The sequence below is a fragment of the Nicotiana tabacum genome, chromosome 8, assembly GCF_000715075.1.
Source record: "Nicotiana tabacum cultivar K326 chromosome 8, ASM71507v2, whole genome shotgun sequence".
In the NCBI taxonomy this organism is placed as follows: domain Eukaryota; kingdom Viridiplantae; phylum Streptophyta; class Magnoliopsida; order Solanales; family Solanaceae; genus Nicotiana; species Nicotiana tabacum.
The window spans coordinates 87,619,165-87,628,958 of NC_134087.1; the positions used below are offsets into that span (position 1 = coordinate 87,619,165).

At 32.4% G+C, this 9,794-nt stretch overlaps 1 long non-coding RNA gene across 4 annotated transcripts; it reads left to right on the forward strand.

The window, feature by feature from the left end:
- The first annotated feature begins 437 nt into the window (after positions 1 to 437).
- On the forward strand, positions 438 to 4,451 carry LOC107806052 (uncharacterized). Of its 4 annotated transcripts, XR_001652570.2 has the most exons (5): positions 438 to 734; positions 1,044 to 1,134; positions 1,987 to 2,458; positions 3,558 to 3,730; positions 4,271 to 4,451. It is a non-coding gene; the product is annotated as an uncharacterized LOC107806052 (long non-coding RNA). The 4 variants fall into 4 exon arrangements; XR_001652567.2 differs by lacking the exon at positions 1,044 to 1,134 and having other exon boundaries at positions 1,840 to 2,458; XR_012694122.1 differs by lacking the exon at positions 1,044 to 1,134 and having other exon boundaries at positions 3,558 to 3,735.
- The last annotated feature ends 5,343 nt before the right edge of the window (positions 4,452 to 9,794 follow it).

Here is a 9,794-nt window from a genome sequence, read left to right on the forward strand (position 1 = left end):
TGTAGTATTTGTTATGCAATTTCAGGAAATATTTTAGTACTCCCTCTGTTCCAATTTATGTGAACCTCTTTGACTGGACACGGAGTTTAAGAAAAAAATGAAGACTTTTGGAATTTGTGGTCCTAAACAAGTCCAAATGGGGCCCAGAGTATTTGTGTGGTTATAAAAGCTTCTCGTTAACAAGTAAAGTTGTAACTTTAAGCTAAATTGTTACCAAATTTAGAAAGGGATCATTCTTTTTGGAACGGACCAAAAAGGAAATAGGTTCTTAGAAATGGTAGTTTAGGGGTACGAATGGGAGTTTAGGTGTAGGGAACACTGGCAGTTTAGAAAATCTATTACGTGCTTGGGGTTAAAATAGTAATTCAACTCAGCCCTTGAAATTTACCTAGACACGTGCACTGCATTTTAAGATAAAAACCACTAAGAAAAGAAAAACCACTGACAAACCCACTCCCTCACTTTCCAATATTCCATTGTTCCTCTCCACACTCTTCATTTTCGGAGACCAAAAAGATCTTTCCGTCTATACTTACTGTAAATCACCATGGACGCTTGTGTGCAAGTTTCAGTAATTCGTTCAGCAATCTAAAGATCACCTGTTCAAAACATTGCAACCTGATCTGTTGGAATGTGGATTCTGTCGACTTCTGTCAAGCAACTCTGCAACAACAAGCATGACCCGGTGCTCCTTCTCTGGCATCCGCACTCATTTTCCTGAAGAATTCTTACATGTATGTCAATTAGCCACATTCCCAACTCTCTCCCTGTTCAGTTTTATTTGTTTATTCAATATCCTAAATAGGATTAGGTTTTATGGCTATAAATTTTGCTTATTACTAAGTCATGCAACAAAAATTATGCCGATTGGTTTGATATGATTCAAAATTTCAAAAGGGCAAATGAATCGTCATATTCTTCCCAGATTCAATTCGGGAAAGAACTCTAAAGAAGAATGTTAATTTTTACATTATGAATGAGCGTGTCTCTGAATGTAATTGACAAATTCAAATATATTTGATGATACATTTTTGTTCTCTCAGGGAATCCGACAGAAGATCAATGTAGTGCGACCCTTAGAAACCATTTGGTTAGGTAAAATAGGGAACTTCCCGATCAAGAGAAAAGATGACGGTATAATATGAATTTACTTCGTTCAATGGGGTCTTTCTGCAAGTTAAATATTAATAGTAATTCACTCAAAAAGTAAAATGAAGTTAAAAAATTAATTGTGCTGAAGAGTTCTACATTTCGGTATATTAATGTTTAACAATTTAGGTTTATGAGTTAGTATCACGTTCAACGTAAGTCAACAACAACATACCCAGTATAGGGTAGTGTGTATGCATACCCCTATCTGACGAGGTAGAGAGGTTGTTTCCTATCGACCCTCGGCTTAACGTAGTATGATACTCTGGACTAAATAGACGCCTTTTTAATAAACTTTATAGAACTCTTATTCACTCATTTTTGTACCAAGTTTTAATACTCCCTCTGGTTCACAATAAGTGACCAATTTGCTTTTAGCACGCTCATTAAGAAAATACTAAATTCTATTCAAAAATACCTACTATGACTAAACTACCCCTAATTAAGCATTTAATGTGAGAAGTAAGAAAACTTTTTAGGGATATGAACATGGGGTTTATTTTGTAAAAACAAATTGAATTCTTTCTTGATTACATAACTAGACACTTATTTTGAACCAAAATGAAAAAGCAAATTGGTCACTTATTGTGAACCGTAGGGAGTACCTGAAGTTTTTCCTTTCAGATCAATATCATCTTTTTCATCATCCATCTGTCTGCTTAGATTCTTATGTTATTTTATATTTTCTAGCATATGGCTCGAGAAATTGGCATGTTCTCGAAGTGACTGAAACTTTGTGGTTGCTTCAGTTGTGAGTGAAAATGCAAACCACGTTTCTCGGCCCTCCTGTACCAATTTTATATGGATCTATCTAAATACCAAAAAATTTCTTTCCAGGAATTTTCTTTGGCTTATTAAGTGCCTGGTGCACTAGTTGTAGCAAAGAAGAACAAGGTATACATTCTACAGCACAATACAACTATTGAACGATTTAGCTTTTAGGAAAGAAAGTCTAATGGTCGAAACGGTTTAAGTTCTTTTTATTTTGCAAAAACCACTTCAAGTAGTTTTAGCAAGAAGGGGAGTCCCACCAAAAGCAGTAGCAAGAACAAATCTGATAAGGAAAGAGCTGAAACTTCGTTATGATAAGCCCAGTTGAGGAGGTAAAGACTCTTCAAGAGAGCCCCTTCAGCTGAAGAGGTAAAGACTCTTCAAGAGAGCCCCTTGAGCTGAGGAGGTAAAGACTCTTCAAGAGAGCCCTTTGAGCAGAAGAAAAGCAAACAAGATTGGAAAGACACACGTCTACCCTCAATGCACCAAGCAAGCAATGATATGATGCCTTTTCCTTGCCTAAATGTCTAAATAAAAGGTATAGCAAGTAATACTATCAATTATATGTGGTCATATTGACCATTCTATTCTATTTAGTCCACAGGCAAACCAAACAATTTGATTCTAGATGTTGCGATTGTTGATAATTGGCTGATGTGGAGTATGTTAAGGGTATCTACAAGTTAATTGGTGATGTATGGTAATTTTTACTTTCTCTATTCCTATTTAAGTTTCCAATTCCATAATTAGTGAAGATAAATATTTGGGCTTCTAATAACTGTTGTCAAATTAGAGCAATATGGAAAATACAAGGGATTAAGTAGATGACTGTGAAACATCAGAAAATAGTAGAAAGAAATATACACTAGCTGATCATCTACAATTGTGGTGCCGGTATTAGATATGCTCTATGCTGAGCTCATTCTTAGATTCTTTCTCCTTTTCTCAATTGCATTAAGTACTGTTAATGTGAATTCAAACCAATTGGAGCGTCACCTTTTCACTTCCATTTTACTTGATCCTTCTGCTCTATTTCTTGGTTTTATTTATGCATGAGGTAAAGTGTTATGACATTCAAATCTGCTCCTATATTTTATAGTTGATAAAAAAGTTGATAAAGAATTATGATTAGATGGAACGTGAAAGAAAATCTGTGATAGGTTCTATCACCAATTTCATTTTTGATAAGTCTCTCTCTGCACATACTTGCCTACTTAATGTAGTCATTGTTGTTCAATTCACTCATCCTCTCTTGGCTTTGATAAAGTATCAACGATGATAGCATTCTTATTTGTAGCGTCTCAGGAAATTTAGAAGTCTGACCAAATTTTTATTTACCAAAGTTTTAACATTCTTTCCTACATGTTGATTTCTGAGGAAGGAAATATATATTAAGTGAATGAAGGATATGCCTATAACTAAGATGGTCCAATATCCATTTTTGTATAATAAATGTGATAAGCTCCCGATTTCATTATTTATGATGTCTTAGTGTTCTTCAAAGAAAGATTCTAGTTTAGTAGTATGTTCAAAATGTTTCTTTGCTTTACCACAGTATTGTGTACAAGTTCCAACTTTTAGGCTTATGGTATAGTACTGAGTTGTAATTTGACATTTCTGAAAATGCATGTTTGTAGGGAGGAAGGAAGGGGCTTAACTTGGAGGAAGAGAATGATGATAGCCAATGGTAGAAGAAGAGGTTGAGGCCAAGATCTAAGGATTTGGGCCTGTAAAATCATGTCCAGATGAAAATATCATGTGTTAGCAGTCAGATAGATGACGGTTTGAGTCTTTTTACTGGTGTCTACAGGTAAGGTGTGTTATATGCTGCTGGACCTGTAATTGAGAAAAGTAAAGTTTATCATCATATTATCATTAGGTGGTTAAGCAGAGTCTCAAGATACTTGATACCTCATCTTAGTTTGAAGTATGCAAAAGTATTCTATTTCAATATGATCCATTTCCTCACTAATTTCTGAACTTTTAGTTTTGCTAAATGTTGGCAAGGCCTAGCTTTAATGAAGAGGCATTAAGGAAGTTATAGATGCTATATACTCTTAATGAAGAGATGTAACATGGAAATGAATGTAAAGGGGGACAAGTTTGCCCCTTTAATTACAATTTTTTTTTGTACATTAATGCTGATATAAAGATGGGGCAAACTTAAGCTTCCTTTGAGTTAATGTTGTTTGATACTTTAGAGCTTTCATCAACAAATGAGACGCCTTAATGTCTCTGTAATGTGTCATATTAGCACATGGACGTTGATATTGTTTGTAAATATTTGCACATGTTATTTGTTCAAATGTGTTGTTCTCTGATGCTAAGCACACCATAACTAACATTGCAGGTGTTGCTAGCTTTTAGCACTCCCTTGTGTTAAATATACAGTGGCCAAGGAGTTGAGAGATGATATTGTAAATTTCTTTGTTATATTATACTTTCAGTATGTTGCAAGTGTTAACTCGTAAATCTCATTGTAGACTGTATCCTCATTCTATAAATTGTATAAATTTCAGTGTTTCTAAGCTGAAGACATGAAATTCTTATGTGCTCATTCTACAAGTTGTATGATTCCAAATGTTTCATGTATTGAGACTATCAGAAACTCTACAAAAATATTTTATTTAACTAGCATGTTGGGCCCGTGCTGGCACGGGCTTCTCTTTACTAGTTATATTTAGAAGATATAGATGTTGTCTTCCATTGCGGAACCTAACGTTTTCCTTGTTTAGTTGTTGAGATCTTTTAGGTAGAGTATGTTGTATAAATGGCAATTATCAAAAGGAATTTTTATATTCCTATGCCACATAGGAAACCTTATTACCCTCAATATTTAAGGTTTGACTTAATTATACTTAGTATACCAAATTACCAATTCTATACCATAATTAATTAAGGGTATAATTAATTGTACATTATTTACTCCTTAATTAAAGGAATCTGCACGTTTCTCTCTCCTAACCCCTCAGTCCCACCCACGTTTTAACATTTTCCATCTTCTGAAACTAAATTCTCCATCTAAATTCACAGAAAATTGAAGATTTTTAAACCGAACAGTATTCACAAACGTGAAGGCGAAATGTGCACTACGAATGTGAAACAAAAGCAACAGAAGCATAGGAACAACAAGCTTCGCGCAACAACATCATGATATTTCAGATTTGGGTTTTCAAATCAAAATCGCTACAAATCCACCATTGATATCCATTAAAAAAGCTTTGAAGCTCTGAATTCAAATTTGGATTTTCAAAAATCATTATTTGTTTTGATTGGGTGTTGTTGTAAATAATTGGGAATATGTTTTGGAGTTTATATCTCAATTTTGAGGGATTTTGGTGAAGATTTAGACTTGGTTTTGGCTGAATTTCAGATTGAAACTCGAAGAAGAAGAAGACATATTGCAGAAATTGTAGATAAATTGTAGATAAATTGTAGTTACAGTTGGATTGATCAGAATTTGAACTAAATACATCTTCGCCGCCGTTGACGGTTTCCGACGAGGAAACTCCTCTATTCTCTACTTCTCAATTCTCCATTTCTTATTTTTACTTCTATTTTACTTTTTCTATTTCTAATCTGGGTTTCTTGATTTCGCACACTTTATACACACATTTGATACAACAAAAATATGAAGTAGTTACAGTTTGATTGATCAGAATTTGAAATAAATAAAAGAGATTTTTACATATTATGCCACATATATTTCAAATTTTATGGAAGTCTGATTTTATGGTAATATCTATAAAATTTCTACATTTATCTACAAATAAACTACACATCAGTTTTAGGATGTATAAAGCAATATTATTTTCATAATTATCTACAAAATTACTACATTTATACTACAATTAAACTACAATCTATGTTGAAAAAATGTTGACTACAAATTTTTTCTCTTCATCTACAAATTTTCTACAAATATACTACAAATCAGTTTAAGTATGTATAAAACAATATTATTTGTAAGGGTATCTACATAATTACTATATTTATACTATAATTAAACTACAATCTATGTTGAAAATCTACAAATTATCTACAAACTGAGTACATTGAATTTTAATATCCCAATTCCCATTCAATTGTAGCATAATTGGGATTTTTGACATAATTGCGTTTTTTTCAGAAGATTTGTAGAAGTTTTAGTCGTTTTTTATTTGTGAAAACAGAAAATAAAGCATCTACAATTAGAACACAAATAATCTACAATTTATCTACAAAATATCTACAATTTATGCAATATGTCTTCTTCTTCTTCGAGTTTCAATCTGAAATTCAGTCAAAACCAAGTCTAATATTCACCAAAACCCCCTCAAAATTGAGATATAAACTCCAAACCATATTCCCAATTATTTTCAACAACACCCAATCCAAACAAATAATGATTTTTGAAAACCCAAATTTGAATTCAAAGCTTTCAAGCTTTTTAATGGCTGTCAATGGTGGATTTGTAGCGATTTTGATTTAATGACGAACTGAGATTTTGATTTGTAGCGATTGTGAGAAAAAAACAGAACATAATTTGATTATAAATTGAAGATAAATGATTTCCGTGATATGATTTGATCTCCTTTCCGTTTCAAAACTTGAATTTAATGTAGAATCAATCAATCCCAAGATTCTTTCCTGGTTTTTCGCACGTTATTAAGGGAAGATTCTGCCCTATTAATTCTTAATAAACGAATGATACAGAAATTGTAGGAAAAATATGGACTAGGCGGGTAATTTAGATACTATGCACATATTTGATAATAAGGTTTCATATATGGTATAGGAAGAAAAAAATCCACTTATGAGAAATTTGTTGAAACGGCAATATGATTATCAATTGGAAGTTCAGTGAAGTTGATGGAATATAAAATAGTACCATATAATAACTAGATTATGTTAGTTTGCTGTTATTCAAAAAGTTGGTGGAAGGATCTCCCTGGTTTGGTTTGTTCAAGAAACTCCCTCTCGTCTTTTGAAAAGAAAACCGAGTCTTAGTGGGTTTTACATGTGTATTAGTATAGCATGACGTGGTATTTGCAGATTCATAAAATAACCTCACTTAGTTAGACTTTATTATTTTAATCACAAAAAAGATAATTTTACATTGTACATAGGATCGGAAAACTATCGACCTAAATAACACCCTGCTATTAAATCCAAAAATTCTAACAATTCGCCAGGACTTATGATAAGACATGTTTTGCTCATCAATCAGGAAACCCTGGTTTTGTTAAGATTTATCAAGTCTTGGCTGTAAAGTTACTCTTATTAGAAAAAATTAAATGAGTTCAAAACGTAAATAATGGCACTAAAGATCCTATTTGTGCAAATCACCTTGTACCCGCGCCTAAGGTCGGCCAAGTAAAAAGTTAAGTTCTCTTAAAATATACCTCCTTCGATAAAAAATAAAAGATATTACTACTGTACTAGGAATTAATCGTTACTTTTTTGGCATGATTTTTCATATTTTTTGAAACTACTAAAAAACTATGATTTTAAGGAACCTCTAAATGTATAAGGTTGCTCCAAAAAAATTAAGAAACGGATATCTAAATTCTTACCAAAATTAGATGTATTAAATTTGTAATTAGAATCCTATCATTCTTCTTAGGATAGAAAGAGTACAATAAAAGGCAAAAAGCAGATCAGCATTTCATTGGGCGGTATATCACAGATAATGGGGAGAAATTAAAAAATAGATAGATTTACAAGTGATAATTAAAAAATAGCCATAGTTTGAAAAGTAATTAAATTTTAGTTACTTTTTATGTAAAGATAAATTTGAACAAAAACATTGTTCAAAATTCGGAAAATATTCCAGCATAATATACTGGAGTTCCAGTATAATATACTGGACTTCTAGCATAATATACTGGAGTTCCAGTATAATATACTTGTCCAACATAAAATGCTGGAAGTTCATACACAGATGCTCCAATCTCCAATATGTTATGCTGGAACTTTCCTTGTGTTGGAGTTCCAGCATAATATGTGGAAGTTCATACACAGGTGCACCAATCTCCAATATATTATGCTAGAACTTTCCGTATTGTAGCAAAATAGTGGTTATTTTTGAATGACTTTACAAATGCTGGCTATTTTTTAATTACCAGTCCGAAAACTGGCTAGCCCGTTCTATTTTCACCGGATAATGTCTTGTTAGGTACGACTAGTGGTCAATTACACTCACGCTTAAATAGTCGATGGGCCTTAGAAAATACATAAACATATTTTTTGTATATAAAATATAATGGGCCAATTCTTATATGGGTAACAACTCCTCTCTGATATGGGCTTACGAGCTAGATCTTCACTTTTGAAGAATTAACCACAAAAATCTGCTCACTCAACCGTTTAAATTAAAAATAGCTAGAGAATATATAGTATATGTAGAATTCATGCATAATATATTTATAATCGTATATAATCAGTACACAATTTACATATACCAGCTGAGAAAGTAAACAGTGAAACAGATTGGCTATTTGTATAAAGATCCTTTTTGTTTTGAAGATGAAAATCATTTCTTTCTTGACGTTTGGTTGAAAAAGAAATTTATTTTGCGAAAATCTTTTTTTCAATTTTTTTAACAAAAGGCCATTTAAACACTTTTACCCCGTAATGACGAGACGGACGGTGAAACAAAACGTAATATTAAGGTCTTGAATTCGATGTTCCTTCTTCAAAGTTGGATAACTAGGTGAAGCCATAATTTTATACAAATATGATCAGCAGCAATTTTTGCTGTTTGCTGTTTCTTTGGTTGGGGAAGTAGTTGGATATGTTTGAAGAACATGCTCATCTAATTTAGTTTACAACATTGTTTTGAAAAACTATAGCGATAGTCAGTTCTCTTCAACACCCCATATCACGAGAAAATTAGTATGTACCCTTCCATTGTGGCAATATTTTAAAGATTTTGTCGACAATTGTCATAATCAAAAGCCAAATGGCATCCCTTGTAGAAGTCATTAGAAAGATGATAAAATACCTTGGTAAAGTGACAAATTCCATCGGCCACTTTCTTGCCATGCACAACAAGTCTTCATGCAATGAGGCTATAAATAACCATAACCAATCACTCATTTCTCATCAATTATCATCACCAAGAATGGAATAATTCATGAAGTAACTCCGCCTTATTCACCAGAGTCAAATGGAGTAGTTGAAAGAAAAAATAGAACATTGAAAGAGATGATGAACTCTATGTTAGTTAGTTCTAATGCTCATGATAATCTGTGGGGTGAAGCTATTTTATCTGCATGTCACTTACAAAATAGAATACCACATAGAAGAACAGGTAAAACACCTTATGAATTGTGGAAGGGTTATAAATCTAATTTGAAATATTTAAAAGTGTGGGGGTGCCTTGCTAAAGTTCTTTTGCATGAACCTAAAAGGAGAAAAATAGTTCTAAAACTGCTGATTGCATGCTTATTGGATATGCTGAACATAGTGCTGCATATAGATTCCTTGTTTTAAAAATTGATGTGCTTGATTGCAATACTATAATTGAGACAAAGAATGTTGAGTTCTTTCAATATATTTATCCATTATGTGATAAAAATTTTCATACACATGTTGAAATAAATAATGAAATTATCTCTAATGAGGAACTGAGAAGGAGCAAAAGGCCTAGGAAAGAATATTTTTCTTATGAAAATGATTTTCGAACTTTTCTTGTCGATAATGAATCATCAAATTATTTTGAAGCTATATCTTCTTCAGAAGCTAATTATTGCAAAGAAGCAATAAAAGTTGAAATTGATTCTATTAAGAAAAATAATACATGGATTTTAATTGATTTGCCTCCTGGTGCAAAGCCTATTTGTTGTAAATGGATTTTCAAAAAGAAATTTAATCCTAATGGATCCTTAGAT